Raw genomic sequence first — 23,410 nt, forward strand, 5'->3', positions numbered from 1 at the left:
TGTTCCGCTTGGAATTCAGCTTGGAGTCGGGCCTGTTCTGCTTGGAGTCGGGCCTGTTCTGCTTGGGGTTCAGCTTGGAGACGGGCCTGTCTTACTTTTATTTCTATTTCACTGTCCGCATGCGCAGCTCTGGCTTGAGCTGCTACTAGTTTAACCCGTGCTTTGGCGATGGCTATGCTTACTCTAGAACCACCCGATGACCGTGAGCCAACTTGCGACCTGTAGTAACCGGTGCTTATAGACCGATTGTCACGTTCTACAGTTTCGTCTGCCTGTTTAAGGTCTTCTACTTGCTGCAAAGCATTTTCGTTATTATCTTCTGACATGTTGATGTGAGGTAGATGTGCTCTACGAGGTTAAGGCTTACTCTGGGCTCCTCCTGCTCCGCTCTTCGCAGCTAGCCGTATTGCTATCTTTTCACTGATATCTTTTCACTGATATCTTTTCACTGATATCTTTTCACTGATATCTTTTCACTGTACTGGCCGTGCTAGACGTGCTCCTATCTAGTTATCCAGCAAGTTAAACATTCTATTCAAAATAATTCTTCTGAAGCCGTTTGCTGTTTTGAAGCTTTTACTTGAACAAATTTGTGAAACTGTAAGCAAAGACAAAGTATGTTTTGTACATAAACTGAGTACTACACATTCGATATTACACAAGATATAAACATATTTACAACAGTAGAATAGACTAATTGTATAACTAACTAACATTTGAACTAACTTCTGTAACTATTAAATATTAACCTTTTATAAACATAGTATTTATCAAAATATTACTCTGACAAAATTGCTATTATGCTAAGAACTAAAGATACTCACAGATATTGCGTTTGGCCTAACATATGAAGTCAGATTACACTGGATTGAAAATCCCTCATGGAATTCTCCATTACTCAAGTCAGGTTCTTCCTGGTAAAACTGCTTCCTGGGGTCAACAGGAAGAAAGGTAGGAAGGTCAAATGACCTCACACAGGAAGAAAGGAACAAAGGTCAAATGACCTCACACAGGAAGATCAGATGACCTTTCCAGCATACAAACTGTTAACACAATAACCGCCACCAGAGGGTGCTATTGCATGTAAAATGTCCAGAATGTCACATAATGTCCATCGGTCCAGAACACCCATCGTCCCGGTCATGAAGAAAACGTTGAATAATGATAAATCTGAAGAACAGAGAAAAATTCCCATCTGTGGAGACTTCAAGGTGACTGTAAACCCGATCCTTCACACGGTACAGTATCCTCTTCTGAGGATAGAAGATATTTTCGCTTCACTATCCGGAGGAAAACGTTTCACCAAAATTGACTTGGCACAGGCATATCTACAGATGGAGGTTGAGGAGGCCTCTAAAAAGTATCTCACGATAAACACACACAAAGGCCTGTACCAGTACAATCGACTGGTTTTCGGAGTAGCATCAGCTCCAGCTATCTGGCAAGGAGCTATGGAACAAGTCCTGCAAGGGATTCCGGGGACTCAATGCTACCTAGACGACATCCTTGTAACAGGAGAAAACGACAAAGAGCACCTTGCCAATTTGGAGCAGGTGCTCACTAGGCTGAGAGAACGGGGCCTACGAGCAAATCGCCCCAAGTGCAAATTTTTCCAGAAACAAATATCATATTGTGGCCACATAATTAATGAAGAAGAGTTGCATAAGTCACCTGAAAAAATTGAAGCGGTCATAAAAGCCCCAGCACCTGAAAATGTCTCACAATTAAGGTCGTTCCTGGGATTGATAAATTACTATCATAAATTTTTACCGAACTTGTCAACTGTTCTGCACCCTCTTAACGAACTGCTACAAACGGAAGTAATTTGGAAATGGAGCGAAGACTGTAAACGTGCCTTCCATAAATGCAAAGGCTTGATCACGTCCAAGGAAGTTTTGGCTCATTACAACCCATCACTGCCAATCAGACTGGCGTGCGATGCATCCCCTTACGGCGTAGGTGCGGTATTATCGCATAGATTCCCTGATGGCTCAGAGCGGCCGACAGCTTTTGCGTCACGCTCATTAAACTCAGCTGAGCGTAACTATGCCCAAATCGACAGGGAAGCACTCAGCCTGGTATGGGGAGTGAAGAAATTCAACCATTAACTACACGGACAAAAATTTGCCTTGTTGACTGACCATCAACCCCTCATCTCCATATTCAACCCTAAAAAGGGTGTTCCCATTATGACAGCGCAAAGGCTACAGAGGTGGTCCCCAATCCTAGGGGCACACCAATATGACATAGAATACAAAGGATCAAAACAGCATGGGAATGCTGACGGGTTGTCGCGCCTACCGTTGCCAACAGTAGAAGAGACACCTACAGTGGACCCAGTGGAGATGTTCCACTCAACCATAGTGGAATGTCTACCAGTAACAAATTCTACCATTGAAAAGGAAACGAGAAATGACCCGACTCTCTCACGAGTCTACGATTTAACGGTGAAGGGATGGCCAGCACATGGCGAACCACTGTTGCCAGCATTCTGGCAAAGAAGAGAACAGCTGTCAGTGTGCCGAGGAACCTTGATGTGTGGATCCAGAGTGGTGATTCCACCCAAACTCCAGGATAAAGTGCTAAAGGAGCTTCACGAGGGGCATCTGGGTGGAGTGAAAATGAAGAACCTAGCCAGAGTGTTTGTGTGGTGGCCAGGTATCGATGGAGACATCGAAGAAATGACCAAGGGCTGTCTAGGATGCCAGGAGGTCCAAAACGCCCCACCACAAGCCCCTCTACATCCATGGGAGTGGCCCTCATCTCCATGGCAAAGGGTACACATCGACTTTGCTGGTCCATTTATGGACTCAATGTTCTTAATCGCGGTTGATGCACACTCCAAGTGGCCGGAGGTAATAAAGATGTCCTCCACCGCCACGGAAAAAACTATCACAGTATTAAGGACCATATTTGCCAGGAATGGGCTGCCTGAACAGATCTGTTCTGATAATGGACCGCAATTTGTGTCCGAAGAATTCAGGAAGTTCTTAAAAAACAATGGGGTTAAGCACTACACGTCCGCCCCATACCATCCCGCCACCAATGGATTGGCTGAAAGGTTTGTCCAGACCTTCAAGAAGGCCCTAAAGGCCATGGGTAATGAAGACATAAATCTACAGCATAAGGTAGATAACTTCTTGTTTGCATACAGGAATGCAACACATGTGGTTACAAACCAAACCCCCGCCATGATGTTTTTCAATAGAAGACTAAGATGCCGGCTGGATTTGATCAAGCCAAACATCAGAAGGGACGTAGAGAACCGACAATTTCAAGGCATGAATGAAAGGCCTACTAGAACCTTCCAGATAGGTCAACAAGTTTTGGCCCGGGACTACCGTACCGAGAAATGGCAGCCTGGAACTATTTGCACACGACTAGGACCGCTGATGTATACCGTGGACATTGGAGAAAGCATAATAAGGCGCCATGCTGACCAGATCATACAGTCATCCGAAAAGGGACAACCTACACCACAACTCTATACACCTAATGATGAAGCAGAGATAGCCATAGTATCTACCTCCAATCCGGTGATACTGGAACCAGATGAACCCGACACTGTCGACCTTGCCAAAAGAACCTACTACACCACCGAAAACTACTACACCACCGAGGCGTTATCCGGACCGAGTCAGGAAGCCTCCAGAGAGACTGACTTATAATTGATTAACTGCAGCAAATGTGTAGATTATTGTTCTTGTAAACATGTTAATTAATGATTACTTAAAATGTTATGTACTGGTTGTCTAAAAGGGGAGGAATTGTGGTGTATGTGCCTTTAAGAGCCCCTGTGTACTGTAATGCCGGTAGTGGCCACTCGGGCTATATAAGCCTGTATAGTGTCTTGTATCTTTTAGTTCACCTCCAGACTTTGTTCAGTAAACACCTGTTAAACCAGCTCCTGCATTCCATGTCTCCATTAACACACGGATACAACACCGACCACAGCGGCTGACCTGGGAGTGCAGTGAGGAGCGAGGCCTGACCAGAGCGGACCTGCGTGAGGTACGAGGTGAGGCGGCAGTTAAAAGGAGGAGCGAGGCGAGGCCCGACCACAGCGGCTGACCTGGGAGTGCAGTGAGGAGCGAGGCCCGACCAGAGCGGACCTGCGTGAGGTACGAGGCGAGGCGGCAATTAAAAGGAGGAGTGAGGCGAGGCCCGACCACAGCGGCTGACCTGGGAGTGTAGTGAGGAGCGAGGCCCGACCAAAGCGAACCTGCGTGAGGTACGAGGCGAGGCAGCAGAAGCGAGGCGAGGCCCGACCACAGCGGCTAACCTGGGAGTGCAGTGAGGAGCGAGGCCCGACCAGAGCGGACCTGCATGAGGTACGAGGCGAGGTGGCAGTTAAAAGGAGGAGCGAGGCGAGGCCTGACCACAGCGGCTGACCTGGGAGTGCAGTGAGGAGCGAGGCCCGACCAGAGCGGACCTGCGTGAGGTACGAGGCGAGGCGGCAGTTAAAAGGAGGAGCGAGGCGAGGCGAGGCCCGACCACAGCGGCTAACCTGGGAGTGCAGTGAGAAGCGAGGCCCGACCAGAGCGGACCTGCGTGAGGTACGAGGCGAGGCGGCAGTTAAAAGGAGGAGCGAGGCGAGGCCCGACCACAGCGGCTGACCTGGGAGTGCAGTGAGGAGCGAGGCCCGACCAGAGTGGACCTGCGTGAGGTACAAGGCGAGGCGGCAGTTAAAAGGAGGAGCGAGGCGAGGCCCGACCACAGCGGCTGACCTGGGAGTGCAGTGAGGGGCGAGGCCCGACCAGAGCGGACCTGCGTGAGGTACGAGGCGAGGCGGCAATTAAAAGGAGGAGTGAGGCGAGGCCCGACCACAGCGGCTGACCTGGGAGTGTAGTGAGGAGCGAGGCCCGACCAAAGCGAACCTGCGTGAGGTACGAGGCGAGGCAGCAGAAGCGAGGCGAGGCCCGACCACAGCGGCTAACCTGGGAGTGCAGTGAGGAGCGAGGCCCGACCAGAGCGGACCTGCATGAGGTACGAGGCGAGGTGGCAGTTAAAAGGAGGAGCGAGGCGAGGCCTGACCACAGCGGCTGACCTGGGAGTGCAGTGAGGAGCGAGGCCCGACCAGAGCGGACCTGCGTGAGGTACGAGGCGAGGCGGCAGTTAAAAGGAGGAGCGAGGCGAGGCCCGACCACAGCGGCTGACCTGGGAGTGCAGTGAGGAGCGAGGCCCGACCAGAGTGGACCTGCGTGAGGTACAAGGCGAGGCGGCAGTTAAAAGGAGGAGCGAGGCGAGGCGAGGCCCGACCACAGCGGCTGACCTGGGAGTGCAGTGAGGGGCGAGGCCCGACCAGAGTGGACCTGCGTGAGGTACGAGGCGAGGCGGCAGTTAAAAGGAGGAGTGAGGCGAGGCCCGACCAATTCAGCAGCAGGGGGGAGAGGTAAAAAGTAATCCAAGTGTGACGTCATCAGGAAGCAGGTAAGTGATTGGTTGGTGAGTATTTCTTTCTCCTTTTCATTACAAGCTTAAATTCTGCGGTTTATATTTTCTTGGGTCTCTGTGGTGTAGTGGGGACAGTTGGTAAATAAGCGCCCTAGAGTATATCTTTAATTTAAATTAATTAAAGGGGTAAGTCATGCCAGGAGAGCCCAGCCCCGTGTTATGCTCCTCTTGCTCTATGTGGGAATTCAGGGATGCTGCCAATGTCCCTTATGACCACGTGTGCCAGAAATGCATCCAGCTGCAGCTACTAACGGGCCGTATTGAGGTACTGGAGCTGCGGATGGATGGGTTGTGGAGCATTCATGATGCTGAGAGGGTCGTGGATTACATGTTTGATGAGTTGGTCACGCCGCAGGTTAGGGCTGCACAGGCAGGAGGGAAATGGGTGACCACCAGGTGGAGCAATAGAAGCAGGCAGGTAGTGCAGGGGACCCCTGTGGCCATCCCCCTTTCAAACAGGTATACCAATTTGGATACTGTTGAAGCAGATGACTCACCAGGGGAAGGCAGCAGCAGCCAACTTCCTGGCACCAGGGGTGCTTCTGCTGCTCAGGAAGGGAGGAAAAAGAGTGGGAGAGCAATAGTGGTAGGGGATTCTATCGTAAGGGGAACAGATAGGCGTTTCTGTGGCCATAGACGTGACTCCAGGATGGTTTGTTGCCTCCCTGGTGCCAGGGTCAAGGATGTCACTGAACGGCTGCAGGGAATTCTGAAGGGGGAGGGTGAATAGGCAGAGGTCGTGGTTCACATTGGGACCAACGACATAGGTAGGAAGCGGGATGAGGTCCTGCAGCAAGAATTTAGGGAGCTAGGTAGTAGATTAAAGAGTAGGACCTCAAAGGTTGTAATCTCTGGATTACTCCCGGTGCCATGTGCGAGTGAGTATAGGAATAGGAGGATAGAGCAGATGAATGCATGGCTAAAAAGTTGGTGCAGGAGGGAGGGCTTTAGTTTCCTGGATCACTGGGCCTGCTTCAGGGGAAGGTGGGACTTGTACAAGTCAGACGGGTTGCACCTGAACCAGAGCGGGACAAATATCCTTGCGGGGAGGGTTGCTAGCACTGTTCAGGGGGGTTTAAACTAAAATGGCAGGGGGTTGGGAACCTGAGCAGTGAGACAGAGGAAAGGAAAACAGGGATAAAAGCAAAAGATAGGAAGGAGAAAAACAAAAGTGGCAGTCACAGAAATCAACGGTTTAAATCAAACGTGGCCACAGTAAATAATAATTCTAATAGGTCTAAGAACATTAAAAAAAACAAGCCTGAAGGCTTTGTGTCTTAGTGCGAGGAGCATTTGTAATAAGTTGGATGAATTGGCTGCACAAATAGAGGTAAACGAATATGATTTGGTTGGGATTACGGAAACGTGGCTCAAGGATGGCTAAGACTGGGAACTCAACATCAAGGGGTATTCGATATTCAGGAAAGATAGGCAAAAAGGAAAGGGAGGTGGGGTAGCATTACTGGTTAAAGAAGGGATTAATACAATTGTAATGAAGGATATTAGCTCTGATGATGTGGAATCTGTATGGGTAGAATTGAGAAATACTAAGGGGAAAAAAACATTAGTGGGAGTGGTATATAGACCTCCAAACAGTAAGGTGGAGGTTGGGGATGACATTAAAAGGGAAATTAAAGAAGTGTGCAATAAGGGCACAGCAGTCATCATGGGTGACTTTAATCTATATATAGATTGGGCCAACCAAATTAGTAACAATACTGTGGAGGAGGAATTCCTGGAGTGTTTACGGGATGGTTTCCTGGACCAATATGCCGAGGAACCAACCAGAGATCAGGCCATCTTAGACTGGGTATTATGTAACGAGAAAGGATTAATTAGCAATCTTGTTGTACGAGGCACCTTGGGTTGGAGCGATCATAATATGATCGAATTCTTCATTAAGATGGAGAATGAAGTAGTTGACTCAGAGACAAGGGTCCTCAAATTAAATAAAGGAAACTACGATGGTCTGGGGAGCGAGTTGGGTAGGATTGATTGGGGAATGGCACTCAAAGGGTTGACGGTGGATAGGCAATGGCAAACATTCAAAGACCGAATGGATGAGCTACAGAATTTGTTCTTCCCAGTTTGGCATAAAAATAAAACAAAAAAGGTGACTCAACCGTGGCTAACAAGGGAAATTAGGGATAGCATAAGATCCAAGGAGAGGACATATAAATTGGCTAGAAAAAGCAATAATCCTGAGGATTGGGAGCAGTTTAGGAGTCAACAAAGGAGGACAAAGGGATTAATTAAGAAAGGGAAAATAGAATATGAGAGTAAGCTAGCGGGGAACATAAAAACTGACTGTAAAAGCTTTTATAGATATGTGAAGAGAAAAAGATTGGTGAAATCAAGCGTAGGTCCCTTACTGTCAGAATCAGGGGAATTTATAATGGGAAACAAGGAAATGGCGGACCAACTAAATACATACTTTGGTTCTGTCTTCACAAAGGAGGACACAAATAACCTCCCAGAGATGCCGGGGAACATAGGGTCTAATGAAAGGGAGGAACTGAAAGAAATCAGTATTTGTAGGGAACTGGTGTTAGGAAAATTGATGGGACTGAAGGCCGATAAATCCCCAGGGCCTGATGGTCTACATCCCAGGGTACTTAAGGAAGTGGCCCCAGAGATAGTAGATGCATTGCTGGTCATCTTCCAGAACTCAATGGACTCTGGAACGGTACCCATGGATTGGAGGGTAGCTAATGTTACCCCACTATTCAAAAAAGGTGGTAGAGAAAAAGCGGGGAATTATAGACCGGTAAGCCTGACATCGGTAGTGGGGAAAATGCTAGAGTTTATTATAAAAGATGTAATAGCAGAGCACTTGGAAAGCAGTGACAGGATCAGACAAAGTCAACATGGATTTACGAAAGGTAAATCATGCTTGACTAATCTACTGGAATTTTTTGAGGATGTAACTGGTAAAATAGATAAGGGAGAACCAGTGGATGTGGTGTATTTGGACTTTCAGAAGGCTTTCGATAAGGTCCCACATAAGAGATTAGCGTGCAAAATTAAGGCACATGGGATTGGGGGCAAGGTATTGACTTGGATAGAGAACTGGTTGGCGGACAGAAAGCAAAGAGTTGGAATAAACGGTTCGTTTTCCGAGTGGCAGGCAGTGACTAGTGGGGTACCGCAAGGATCGGTCCGAGGACCCCAGCTGTTCACAATATATATTAATGATCTTGACAAGGGAATTGGATGTAATATCTCCAAATTTGCAGACGACACAAAGCTGGGCGGGAGGGTAAGCTGTGAGGAGGATGTCGTGAAACTCCAGTACGATTTGGACAGGTTGGGTGATTGGGCAGAAACATGGCAAATGCACTATAATGTGGATAAATGTGAGGTTATCCACTTTGGTGGCAAAAACAGGAAGGCAGATTATTATTTGAATGGCAATAGATTGGGAGAAGGGGAAGTGCAAAGAGACCTGGGTGTTATTGTGCACCAGTCGCTGAAGGTAAGCATGCAGGTGCAGCAGGCGGTTAAGAAGGCAAATGGTATGTTGGCCTTCGTAGCAAGAGGGTTCGAGTACAGGATCAAGGATGTCTTGCTACAGTTGTACAGGGCCTTGGTGAGACCGCACCTTGAGTATTGTGTGCAGTTTTGGTCACCTTACCTGAGGAAGGACGTTCTTGCCATGGAGGGTGTTGTGTATGTAACCTGTTCCACCTTAAGAGAGCTTAAGCCTGTTCCACCTTAAGAGATGTACTACTTTCTCAGGCTGCTGTAGACGTAATACCGGGGGTGAACACACCGGTATATAAGCACTGTGCAGTAATCTTGTATTCAGTATAGTCCCTACCTCCAACCAGTAAAGACCTGTTTTTATTGTTACTCATTAGTCTGTGTCTTAATTAACTAAATAATTCACAGGCTTAACACTGGCGACGAGTCAGGTTCTTACCCTGCGGCAGTTATTCCACGGCGGTTGAAGAGAGGTTTCAAACCTCACCACTCACCACCCCACTGGAAGCGACAGGCATTAGGACCCTGAAGCCTCCATCAGCTTGTGAACCGGAGTAGAAGACAGGACTGGGGAAGAGAGAGGTACAGGGTGATAGTGATCGGCAGATAAGGGCCGGGCCGCTTTGAAGTGAGGGGCGCAGCCGGGCCATCGATCGCATCCGCTGATAAGGGCCGCACTCGGGCGATCGCGGCGAAGATAAGGGCCGCACTCAGGGGCTGAAGGTAGACGGCGTCGGGGGACGGGTGAAGACCGCCAAGCGCGGGAAAACCGCCATTTTGTGGGCGGAGGACGACGGCAAGAGCGGGAAGCCGCCATCTTTGATAACAAGTAAAGAAAAGCAAATCTGAGAAATTGCAAATCTACAATGCCTAAACACGGGAATATTAGCACCTTTGATAGTGACCTCGAAGATTGGGCCATATATGTTGAAAGAGTAAAAAATTATTGTAAGGCCAATAAAATTCGTGACCAAGATAAAGCTCTAACATTATTAAATTTAATGGGTGCGAAGACATACGGGCAATTGAAACACCTGTTATCACCAGATGAACCGGCGGATAAGACGTTCGATGAGATTGTTACTGTCCTGAAAGATCATCTAAACCCCACGCCGCTGATGCTAGCGGAACGATTTAAATTTTACGACAGAAGGCAGCTACAGCATGAAAGCAATGCTGAATATTTGCTGGAATTGCGTAAATTAGCGAAATATTGCCAGTTTGGAACGGGACTGACAGATGCACTACGAGACAAATTTGTGTGTGGTTTATTTAAACAGGATACACAAAAGCGACTGCTCGAGGAGAATGAGCTGACGCTTGAGAAGGCGGTCACTATGGCAGCAGCACACGAAGCCACAGCGAGAGGCACGGCAGTAATGCAGCTACGGTCACCGGAGCTCAGTGCACACAAATTGGGTGTGAGTTCTGGCAAATGTTATCGTTGTGGAAAGACAACGCATGATCAGAACCAGTGTTGGTTTAAAAACCAAGAATGTAGAACATGTGGTAAGCTTGGACATATAGCTAGAGTATGCAGGTCAGGGAAGAAGACCAGCAACAAGAAGTCACCGCAAGGGAAATACGCAAAGGTACACAAGGTGGCCGAACAGGAGTCCAATTCAGACGCTAGCAGTAATGAACTGGCTGGCTTAAGCAGTATTGAACTGGCTAGCTTAAGGGTACTCAACGTTGGTAAGGGTGCAGACCTCCAGACAATTTGGGTTACTCTTCAGATAGAAGGAGTCCAAGTAAAAATGGAATTGGACACTGGATCGGCATTGTCGGTCATGAATAAGAAAGATTACAGAAGGTTATTCCAACATATTCCCCTACAGGATACGGAGATTATATTGACAACCTACACGGGGCAGAGAGTGTACCCCATCGGGACAATAAAGGTTGCAGTGGCCAACAAGGGCGAAGGAAGTCAAATAATGGACTTATATGTGCTACCGGAGGGAGGTCCACCACTACTAGGCCGGGAGTGGTTTAGAAACATAAATATGGACTGGCATTCGCTAAAAGCCATAAAGAGTGAGAACTCGGTGCAGATAATCAGCCCAGACTCTAGAACTGATGATGGTAAGACCAACCCATGTGCAAAAGACAAAGTTTCAGCACAGAATTCCACTGAGCAACAACAACATAGTTTAACAGAGAATTCTGAGTCTGTCAAGTCTACTGATATGCACATTTTTGAGGGACACTGGGCTCGAACTCAACTCCATTTCAAACTACAACAGCAATTAGAACAAATGATTTGCCGTTTTGAGCAAGAGATGAATGAAATAAAAAAGTTCTTTGTTACAGAGTGGGAGAATCTGGAAAGGCAACAGAAGCAACTGATGGAGAAAATGGAGCAGGAGCACACCAACCATCTGCGCGAGGAGGCCGAACGAATCAAAGCTGATTCAGGTTCTGAAGGTGCGTGCCATAATCTGGTGTCAGAAGAGTTAACGGTCAGCCAACTCCTTCATATGCTGAGGGACAAGACTCTGAAATGGGAAAAACTTGAACACGAGCTGCGATCTTCAAAGGAAAAGGGTTCGGAGCTCTCAAAAGTCATTGAGATGGCTGATGTGACGACACAGACTGAAACGACTGCCAAAAGTACGCTGACTCACGTCAATGTAGAACAACAGACCGCTGAAACAGCTGCTCCGGTAGAGGGATTGCATAGTCCGATCAATCAATCTCCAAAGGAAGTTGAAGTATTAAAATCACAAATGAGGTCACTAGTAAACGACTTGCTGAAAGCCCAGAAAAAGCTGGATGCAGAGGTACACATGAAGAAGTCTCTTCAGGAAAGATGTCTGGATTTGGAACAAGAGCTGGCTAACGTCCAGCTGGGTATGGAGGAAATAGACGACCCTCTCACTGGTCTAGCTCAGGACGACACCGAATATTACTATGACCTGGTGGACGACACCGAATATTACGATGTCCTGTCCTGCCCAGCTTGTAACTTCAACTCCCAAAGTGCAGAAATCATGGAGGAGCACCAAAAGTCTACGGAACATCGGGAGAAGCTGGCTCTACGACGGAAACAGGAGGAAGAGAAGGAGGAACTGCGCATGCAGCTGGCAGCTGTGGCAGCTGACAATGGAGCCCAGAGAGTCTCCAAGAAGCAGAAAAGGAAAAGTAAAAACAGAAGATGACCCATCTGAACCATTATCACCTCTACCAGATCACACATGTGGTCCCTCCGAACGGAGCCAAATCAGTTCGGAAGTTCAAGCTGTTAAATCCATGAAAGGACTATTGAATGAGTAACGTGAACCGACTACACCACAGAGATTGAATCTGTGAACTGTTTTCCGCAGAGACTGAATCTGTGATATGTTACGTTAAACATGAAGTTATATATGTATATATGTTATTACGTTATGTTAAATGGGGGGATGACTATAAAGCTAAGAAGGGAGGAGTGTTGTGTATGTAACCTGTTCCACCTTAAGAGAGCTTAAGCCTGTTCCACCTTAAGAGATGTACTACTTTCTCAGGCTGCTGTAGACGTAATAGTAGACGTAATACCGGGGGTGAACACACCGGTATATAAGCACTGTGCAGTAATCTTGTATTCAGTATAGTCCCTACCTCCAACCAGTAAAGACCTGTTTTTACTGTTACTCATTAGTCTGTGTCTTAATTAACTAAATAATTCACAGACTTAACAGAGGGAGTGCAGCGAAGATTCACCAGGCTGATACCTGGGATGGCAGGAATGACGTATGAGGAGAGATTGTGTCGATTGGGCTTATGCTCACTGGAGTTTAGAAGATTGAGAGGGGTCACCTATAAAATTCTGTCAGGTCTGGACAGACTAGATGCAGGAAGGATGTTTCTGATGGCCGGGGAGTCCAGAACCAGGGGTCATAGTCTAAGGATAAGTGGTAAGCCATTTAGGACTGAAATGAGGAGGAATTTCTTCACCCAGAGAGTGGTGAACCTATGGAATTCTCTGCCACAGAGGGCGGTGGAGGCCAGTTCATTAAATATATTCAAGAAAGAGTTGGATATATTTCTTGAGGCTAAAGGGATCAAGGGATATGAGGAGAAGGCAGGGACAGGGTACTGAATTTGGATGATCAGCCATGATCTCATTGAATGGCGGAGCAGGTTCGAAGGGCCGAATGGCCTACTCCTGCTCCTATCTTCTATGTTTCTATGTTTTATCGCGTCTAAGCCAACAGATAATGTCCTAGAAATTCAGCTACTTTGCACCCAATATGGCAGGCAAGAAGCATGCGCACATTTCTGGTCAGAAGTGCTCTGCCCGCTGTGATGGTAGATGTGCTGGTGGCAGCACTACACTCGGTAACATTTCAAGTGCAGATTAATTTATTTAAATTAGGATCTTGGACCCATTTTCGATTTTTGAATGCCCCAAAGCTTCACTTGACACGTGCTGAACTCGCACATGAAAACATGGCGCCAACTGGCAGGAAGGCCTCCATACTTACACACACCTGCTCCTCCCGACCCCACATTAAAAGAATGCAGGCCACTCCACCCCTTGGCTACCGATCCCCCCGACCCGGCCAACGGGGCCTCTGCCCAGCGAACAATCACCCAACTCCCATCCAACGATCTCTCCTCGCGAGCAACCACTTGCCCACCCCACCCCCCACCGCCGATTGCCCACCTCTCCCAGACCGAGACCCGATCACCCAGCCTTCCTTGCTTACCTGAGGGCCGCTGCGACCCAATCTTCAAAGACGATTCACCGCCAGCTCAGCGCAGGTCGACGGCTCCATTGAAATGAGGCCCGAGGCCCAATCTCTGGGGACACCTAAATGGACACTATTCAAGCTCTGGGATTAAACTCTGAGCCCCACACGTGCCCGAAAATGACCACACCCGAAATTCTCGGCCAATGAGTTAACAGACTGTTAAAAAAGGCATTTTCTCAGCAGACTAAGAATTACAGGTATTTAAAAATCTGCCTTACAGTTCTTTCTATGATCCCAGCTAAATTAATACAAGTTATAATACCGTTCATAGTTCAGTGGAGGGTGATTAAATACAGTAGGCATTAGCAGGTAATCAGGCATGAAGGTAGGTTTTTATAATGAAGACCACAAATCCAAAATTGAACAAAAGATTAAATTAACTTGCCTCGTTCGTCTTTACCAAACATCTCTCCAACATTTATGGGAGAGGCTGGATGGACCTGTAGTACTTTTCCTGTCCGCCATTTTTCCTATGTTTGTATTTCTTAATGTTCCCCTGTTTATACAACATGCCTAAACACAGGACGTTATTTTTCCAGAACTCCTCTCCTTATTTGGATAACTTTGCTGAGCTTAAGTTTATGGAGGGTGGAAAATGGGAGGCCGACCAGGAGAGTGTTGGAATAGTCAAGTCTAGAGGTAACAAAGACATGAACGAGGGTTTCGGCAGCAGATGAGCTGAAGCAGGGACAGAGTCAGGCGATGTTATGGAGGTGGAAGTAGATGGTCTTGATGAAGGCACAGATATGTGGTCGGAAGTTCATCTCAGGGTCAAATATACAACCAAGGTTGTGAACGGTCTGGTTCAACCTCAGACAGTTGCCAGGGAGAGGGATGGAGTCGGTGACTAAGGAATGGAGTTTGTGGAGGGGACCAAAGACAATGGCTTTGGTCTTCCTAATATTTAGTTGGATGAAATTTCTGCTCATCCAGGTTGGATGTTGGACAAGCAGTCTGACAAATTAAAGACAGTTGAGTGAGGTAGTGCTGAGGTAGAGCTGGATGTTGTCAGCGTACATGTGGAAACTGATGTTGTGTTTTCTCATCATACCTTTTAATGCCCCAATACAAATTCCCTAGACTTTTTATATGTCACGTTAAACTTCATGAGATGTAAGGGCTGATTACCCAGTTGGATGCAGAGAATTACCACAGGAACTTATCGGAAAATCATTGAGGGCACAGTGTCAATTTAAATTAATGGAGGGATAATCAGACATTGCAGGCCTACAATTTACTGGGCCAGCGCTCCCTCTGAGCACTGCTCCACATGAAGAGCACCCGATTGGAAAATCAGCTCGATATCTTCCTGTTACAGAAGCTTCAGCTGCACTCCAGGAAAATGCTAGAACCCATACAGCTTCATCCTTTCAGTCTGGACTAGATTTAAACTTGGGACCCAGTGATTATAGGACTGTCGCTTCACTCATTTTAATCCTCCCTCGGTTGCATTGTGTCCCATTGAGCTGACCTTACCAGATAACGTGAGGTTAGTTCATTTAAATATTTTGGGGCACTCCCACAGTTAGTGCATGATGCGCTAGATGTACCAAGGGGCTGGGGGACTGGAATGTCAGACAGCAGCAGATGTTTGAAGGGGTTATGGCTGCCCTTGAAAACCTGCCATTTTTACTAACTTGGGGTACAATGATATCTTTGGAGGCCAAAGAGGCTGTTATAAGTGTGTGCCAATCAGGCCACTTCATGTAAATTGCTGGTGGAGCAATGCATATGTACAAACCAAGCACAGGAGTGGGTCATATATAGCCAGCAATGCATTATTTAGATTATCCACTATCAGGTTATCTGTGATCGATGACTCTAGGGGGCTAATTTTCATGTGCTAGTTTGTCCATTCTAAATAGTTAAGAACTGGTGTAAGTCTTGTCAGAATGGTAATGTACTAATGGCACTCAACTTTCAGGGGTCAGATTTTTTGCATAATTATTCACAACTCTAATTGCAGATTTAGATGGGTGCAAGGAGGTAGCCTAGAGGCTGGTCTGGAGAATTACAGATAACTAAATATGATGTGGACACTTAAAGGTAAGTAATAGAAATGGGGACAAAAATCCTTCCAATCTTAGGAAAGGCTCAAAAGGCATTTTATCCTGTTGTCAGCCTTTGCTATGGCTGAAGGGGGAGGGAGCTAAGACGTGATAGGCAAAAATGAAGTTAAAGGAAACCCAGTGTACAGTCACGAGTCTGTCGGCAACTGTGGAACAGCCTAGCACCCGACCCCTGTTTGGTGGCTGCTGAGGTGGAAGTGATGCTACATAATGTGGTTATGAGGGAATGTGCCATTCTAGTGCACCATTCCCATAGGTTAGCATTTTAGCATGCCTGGAAGGAGGTGGAGGCAAGCTGGAAGCTACGGATATCCTTGCAGCAAATGGCACAGCTCTGCCTTGTTGCTGACCTGGAACCTATGAAAACAGTTGCCAGGTAGGTATGCCAATGTCTGCAGATACGGTTTGTGCCTCATGGCAGTGCAACCAACCAAGCTGGTTAGACTGACCCTTGAATCACCCTGACATGCCTTCTTTCAGGCAGTACGACTGAAAGCATGACATATTATGATTGAACCATCCAGTATTATGATGGTTAGGCATTCATATATTGTATGTGTGTCAGCTGGCCAGCTTTCATGACCTACCCTGAGAATTGGAGCCTCGGCATGCAGTAACCATCTGCTACCATGAAGTATGTGCAACTCTGTAGATGCAGGTTTAAGGGCAATGGTGGGTGAGCACAGAATGCGTCTGGTGCAGTCTGACCAGACTGGCATTTCTCTACTGGTCCTCTTCTTCTTCCTCCAAAAATCCCAAACATAATGAGAACCCCATTGGTGCCAGTAATAGAGCTGTATGATAAAAAGAGAATAAGAATTAGTGGCAGCAGAATTAAAATGAAAGAAAACTGAAGCAAACTGGTGCATAAATGGTCTGGAAATTGTCCATTGAATTTCCTTATTAGGACCCTTCAACTTACTTCTATATACAGCTCAACGCATAGAAACCCTGGATGCCCATTAAGTATGTGTGTGAAGAGTACAATGCATACTGGAACGTTGGGAAATTGGATGCATGTCGAACTGATGTTATCCAGCTTTAACTTAAAGATTATGTTGAAGCTCCTGCCTGAAACAGCCGGGAGCTTCCTCCCCGCCAATTATTGCAAATTTAGAAATGCATGTGGGTGCTGACTCAACAGAAGACAGCAGGCCGGATCTCCACCAAATGTTCTGCTCCCCCACATAAACTGCTGTGTACATTGTGTAACACAGAAGGAAATTGGAACTTCCTGGATATGAAAACTTTAGCAAATCATGATACCAGTGAAAGTCTCTCCACAACCACAGGGTGTCACCATTTTATACATTTATTTGAAATGCCAATTCGCAGCTCATTTAGCTCGCACAGAGATGGCATTATTTTTTCCAAGATAAGGTCATGATATGCAAAACTTTCACAATAAAGTGCCTACAAGTTGTAAACATATGTGAAAACAAATTAAACTAAATCATTCTGTCTGAGCCAAAACTGCACCAGGCGCACAGCGTAGTCCCCCAGACACTTTTGAGGCATGAATTGATAACAGCTAGCTGACAACCAGCAGCGGGTGAAAAGATTAGACAGATTAGGGTAGTAGGTTGTGAGGTTTCAGGTATATTTAAAAAAAACTTAAAATAACAATTACATTTTGTCAAATGTATAACAATTTATGCTCACTATTCAAAGGTGTCTCTCAGTAACATTATCATTCTAATAAAAATATGGGGAACAATTTTTGTTTACTACTGTAAATCAGTTCTAAGAACTGTTGCAACTCTCGGCAGAATGGGTGTATTGGACCCGCTATTAAATAACAACCAGCAGATGGTAGAGCTGGTGAGAGTCTGTGAACACCGCGACAACTGTGATCATATTATGATAGAGTTTAAGGATAGGCTTATGATGGAGAAGAGAATGAGTACAATAGAAACATTCAAATTTAGAAAGGCAGAATTTCAGGGGATGAGGAGTGAGCTAAGGAGACCGGACTAGACTGCACTGTTACAGGGGAAAAGCTTAAAAAAACATGGAATCGTGTTTGGAGCTGCCATAAACAGAGTACGGAGCAGATACCACACACAGAAACCACACAGTGCAGATAGAGGCCATTTCGGCCCATCGAGCCTGCACCGACACATATCCCACCCGATCCCCGTAACACCTACACATATCCCACCCTATCCTCGTAACCCCACGTATTTAATCCCCCTAACACTAAGGGTCAATTTATCATAGCCAATCATCCTAACCCGCACATCTTTGGACTGTGGGAGGAAACTGGAGCACCCGGAGGAAACCCACACAGACACAGGGAGAATGTGCAAACTCCACACAGACAGTCACCCGAGGCCGGATTCGAACCCGGGTCCCTGGCGCTGTGAGGCAACAGTGCTAACCACTATGCCACCGTACAGAACAGATAAATATCACAGAACAGGGGTTTAAGAGTGAGAGAGATTGTAAACCAACTTAAAGAAACAACGCAATGTTTATTTTATAGGGTAAATTAATTTTCATAATGGGAACATTGCGAGTGCTGTGAATTGGGTGTGCTGACCTCCGTGGAGCAATCCTCTGCCACCCCCACTCCGCTCTCTGTGAACAAGGCTCTGAGCCGGGAGTTATGATATTGCAAAATTAAAAGAATGACATGCATCAAAATAAGTAACAAACCATTCCTCCCTCACCCAATGTCTACACATACGCACTTTAAAACATCGCTGGATAGCAATCAGGAACTCTGCTTGATTTGTTTTTTTCCTCAGCCAATTGCAGCAGCCCAATTGTTGGCCCAGCTGAGATTGGGTGAGTCAGTATGCTCCAGGAATTTATTACTAAAACTGGAGGGGTCTTAAATTCAATCGCTATTGGGGAGCTTGATATTTTACTTTTCAATCAGTAAAGACCTGGCCTGCATATTAGAACAACTGTGCCCATTAGATTATTTCAGGTGATGTTTTTGGAAGCGCTATTGTACGTGAGAATTACAGAGCATGATGCCTCCACCACTTCAACACTCAGCTCAGCAGTCAGTCAGTAAAGGAGTGAAATAAAATGTCACTAGAACAGCATGGTATATCCACACCCACCCCTGCTCCTAGCAGCGTGAGGCCTTTACATGTTTTATCAGGACTAAAAAGTTAAATGTCTTATGAAATCCTACTCCAACTCTATCCATCCAGCCCTATAGAATCAAAGTCCAGGTGATTTGATCCTGCCTCATGGAATCCCAGTGTGGTTGCAACCCACCTCATGTGCTACAGAACTGGTTGTGCTTAGACTGTAAGGAGTGACAACGAAGGAAAATAAATAGAGCTTTTAAAAATGTTTTGACTCTGCAAACATCAAACTCACCTTTCAGAAAACAGCATGTTTGGCTGCATCTGTAGCTCAAGGCTATCCTCAGTATGTCTGCTCTTGATATCTACAGGCTGTGTTACATGAAAGTAGTTGGGCTGGTGTTAGACTTGGTGTGGAAATGCCGGTGTTGGACTGGGGTGGACAAATGTAAGAAATCACACAACACCAGGTTATAGTCCAACAGCTTTATTTGAAATCACTTCACCTGACGAAGGAGCAGCACTCCGAAAGCTTGTGATTTAAAATAAAGCTGTTGGACTATAACCTGGTGTTGTGTGATTTCTTACATTGGTGTTAGACTGGTCAGGACAAATAACTAAATGGCCCAGTAATTCCGGGCACAACGCATGAGTACGGACGGGGTACTCACGCGTGGGCCCGGAGGAATTGCCGGTTTTCAGCATGCACAGCGCATGCGCTGAAAACCAGCATTTCCTGTCCTCTGACCTGTTGTGTGTGTAACCTGTTCCACCTTAAGAGAGCTTAAGCCTGTTCCACCTTAAGAGATGTACTACTTTCTCAGGCTGCTGTAGACGTAATACCGGGGGTGAACACACCGGTATATAAGCACTGTGCAGTAATCTTGTATTCAGTGTAGTCCCGACCTCCAACCAGTAAAGACCTGTTTTATTGTTACTGATTAAGTCTGAGTATTAATTACTTGAACAACTCACAGACTTAACATGACCCAAGGGGTTAAGAGGCAGAACGCGCGCGACTGCACAGGCAGCGCGTGCGCAGTAAAATTCCTTTTTTTTTTCAGAGTTGCGCGCGTGTAAAGGCCTCCGGTCTTTACACATAGAAAAACAAGACATAAGTATTTAGTTTGTCAGGTAAGTGGGCTTTTAGATCAATGTAGAAATTTTTTTTCCACAGGTTTGTTATTTTTAAAGAATTTACAGGATGGTAAGTTTAGTTTTAGACCCTATTTTTAAAAAATTTATTTTTTTCAAAAAATTGATTAATTGTTTAAAACATTTTTTAAAACTTATTTATAATTAATACAATCAGTGGGATGTTTTTTAAAATTTTATTTAAAGTTAAAGTAGTGTTTTGGCAGCCCATACTTTTCATGAGTTTGACAGTTCTTACTGTCAAACTCATGAATGAGTTTCCCCTCCCCTGATTGGCTGCACAGTGCTCACCTGATCCCAGCCGGCACATCGCACTAACTACGCCGCTGGATCAGGTAAGCACAGCGCGCCGACATCGGAACCGGGCCTGTGACAGGAAATGCAAGCAGGCCCAGGCTTCAGATGTCAGCGCGCAGGGTGAGTGCAGATCGGGGGCTTGCACGCGCGGCAAGCCCCCGATCCTAATTTCAGGGCCAATATCTCAGAGGGTCTTTACAGAATTATACAAAGATACTTTATGAGCATGCTTATAATTTATTTTGTCTTACTCTATTCCTTAGAATATTTAAAACAAGAAAATAATCAGATTTAGATTAAAAACACATTCCATTTTTTTCCCATTCTTCTCCTAAAGACCCTGCCTGATTCATCCCAATGTACAAATTAATGGACACCATCAAACCTATGCTACCTCAGCAATCTGTGCGCCTAGGCAGTAACTGGGACATGTTATTTAACCATGAAGGTTTACAGACAAGCCCACTCGCAGGCTTACTCATCACCAACTGCTTAAGCCAGAGCCCTGTGGAAAGGGCTTTGGCAAAAACACTTGCCTGCTGTGAGGCTGACTCACCGACCGCCAGGGTACTTAGAGACAGGTCAATAGAGGCTGGAGCACTTCTTCCCTGAAATTGCTTTCACATTTTGCCAATAAATCTACCGTGGTCCTGGATCTTGGGCCGGAGCTGGAGGAAGCCCTTCCATTACATGCCATTACCTTTTTTGAGAATTCCACTTACCTGGGCATCAAGTGCAAAAGGAGACACTGACACAGGAAATGCATAGCACTGGTCAGTTATTTGTACCTTTAAGAACTAAAAATAATAAAGTCACTTATTAGCAGGTTTACTGATATTGCAGACTGATAGGAAGATCTTAGCCACTTCTTCAATACTGAGATAAAAAAAGGCTTTTTAATGTTGGTTACATCACTCCAGGCAGAGCTCCTATAAAATTAGAAGTAACTGAGTTTTGCTTACTGCTAACTTTTGATTTTATTTTAATGAAGTAGCATCCATTAGTCTGTTTTACCATAACTAATTTTAACATTCTATCATGAACAGTATGCAATTGTTATTACTATTTCCAAGTCAAGTTACAGTCTTGTTATGCTAGCAGTGGTACCATTTTTAATGTGACAGACTACAATTGTGTATTCTTACACCTGTTGCCAGAACTCATTAAACAGTCTGCCCATGATGTAGTGAGACATTCAATAGGCTCACTCTTACTGGTCTAAGAGCAGTTGGGTTGGAGAAGCACTAGACAAGCTGTAACTATGCATATAGTATTGTTCCACGGGCTCAGGTGTCAAATATCCTCAATTTAAAATAGCTCCCCCGATTGTTCAGTGGGTAAATGTAAATGTATCTGGCCTGTGACTGAACCATAGAGACCAGGAAGGTCCTAGGTTTGATCCCTGGTCCATGTTAAGTTAGTTGATTTTATCAGGGACACTACAGTTGGTGTCAGTGTGTCTGGGCCAGGAAGAGGAAAAATCAGTCCGGGTTTCCATTCCTGATTGCTATCCAGTGACTCCTATTAGTAAGAGGCATGTGTGGGTGTCTGGTGAACAGGACCGGGCTCCACTCTGACGCACTCTATGGGCGACTGGACTATCAACACTCAGTAGGGGTGAAACTGGCCTTGGGCGGTAGTGGTAAACGGGTGATTGCAAATTGGCAGACCGTTTTATACCCCGCCTAATTTTATTCCACCAGTGGAAAAGAAAATCTGGCGAGATGTAAAATGAGTAGCCGATTCACTATCGCCTGTCTTGTGCTACCGCCAAAGACCAATTTCAACACTACTCATGAAAACTGGCCACTTGGCAAAGTTACTGGGGCTGATGGCGTCTGTGGAATCATAGCCCAGACAGAGTCAAGGAGAGGAGAGGAGGAAATTGGAGAAACAAATTGAACTTAAAAAAAAAGTGAGCTACTCTTTTAAATTTACTTTTTCATTCAATAGATGATCTTTATGTGTTATGACAATTCTCCAAACTGCTGATTGAAAGGGAAAAGTTTAAAGTGAACAATGAAGGCAAGGTCACTTCCATCAAGTGAAAGCAATAGTGCTTCTTAAATATACTTTCACCCTTGGTTCTGCTGTGAAAGTTATTTGGCTAACATTCAGGTTGCTTCCTTCTATTTAGTAAATTGGAAAGTGTGGCCAGCTTTAACACTGATTACTGTAATTCTGTTACTGATATATAATCTACTGCTGGGACCTGGCGTATATTCAGCTACATTAAAGATAATGGCCTTGGACGGGCAGTTCCACAATACTTGCCATTCAGACTTTTCCAGGTCAGTTGACCTGTCGCTTCAAAATAAGAGACAGCCAGGGTCAGACAAATACCATCAGTGTGTAAATGTTGGAAACCTGCCTCTTGCCAATCTTCAGTGTTTGCCTTATCTAAAAATACTAAACAAAGTTGATTTGTAGCACAATTATCCTTGACCTTCCAGTAATATGACATAATTTCCATGTTTGGGGAGATTTGTTGGCAATAACAAGAGAAAAAAATGCAGTTTCAGAAAATACACTGGGGAGTAACTTAAGCAACTGTTGAAATACTTCACAAATCCCTTTTTTTTAAAATGAATTGTTACCATAAAACCAAACAGAAACAGTATTGGTAAAAAAAAATCCAATGTGTTTACAAGAAAGGAAATACTGGTTAAATATCAGTGCCCGAGAACTGAATGGACTAGACTCACTTGTTAAAGAGCCAAGGTGGTGAATATACGATATCAATTGTGGAGGCCACTGCTTTACACAAAACTGCTCTTAAGGCATTTCTTGCTGGGAAAAAAATAATGTAAAGAATCCCCTACAGAAGGAAGAATTGTCCGGCTTGTTGCGAGTAGTGATATCATTCACAGAGATTTCCCTTGGTCAGTTTTTCTATTGAATTTGCAAGTGCATTCAAAAAGAACAGGTTTATTTATGAGTTCATTAGAAATACTGACCAGAGGATTATCTTTATAAATGCGCGTACCATAAAACTACACATAGCAACCAGAGCATTCCTTCCATCACAAAGGTAGCACAGCAGTTTTGACTTGTGTTATCAGGATTACAACAATGGGAGAGTTCTCAGGAATCATTTAAGCTATGAGGTGAAATGAAACAAGATAACCTAGCTTGTAGTGTGAGAATGTTGCTATCATTATTAGCTAATTGT

The sequence above is a fragment of the Somniosus microcephalus genome, chromosome 14 (genome assembly GCF_052327205.1).
Source record: "Somniosus microcephalus isolate GS21.2 chromosome 14, FLI_Smic_1.0, whole genome shotgun sequence".
NCBI lineage: Eukaryota > Metazoa > Chordata > Chondrichthyes > Squaliformes > Somniosidae > Somniosus > Somniosus microcephalus.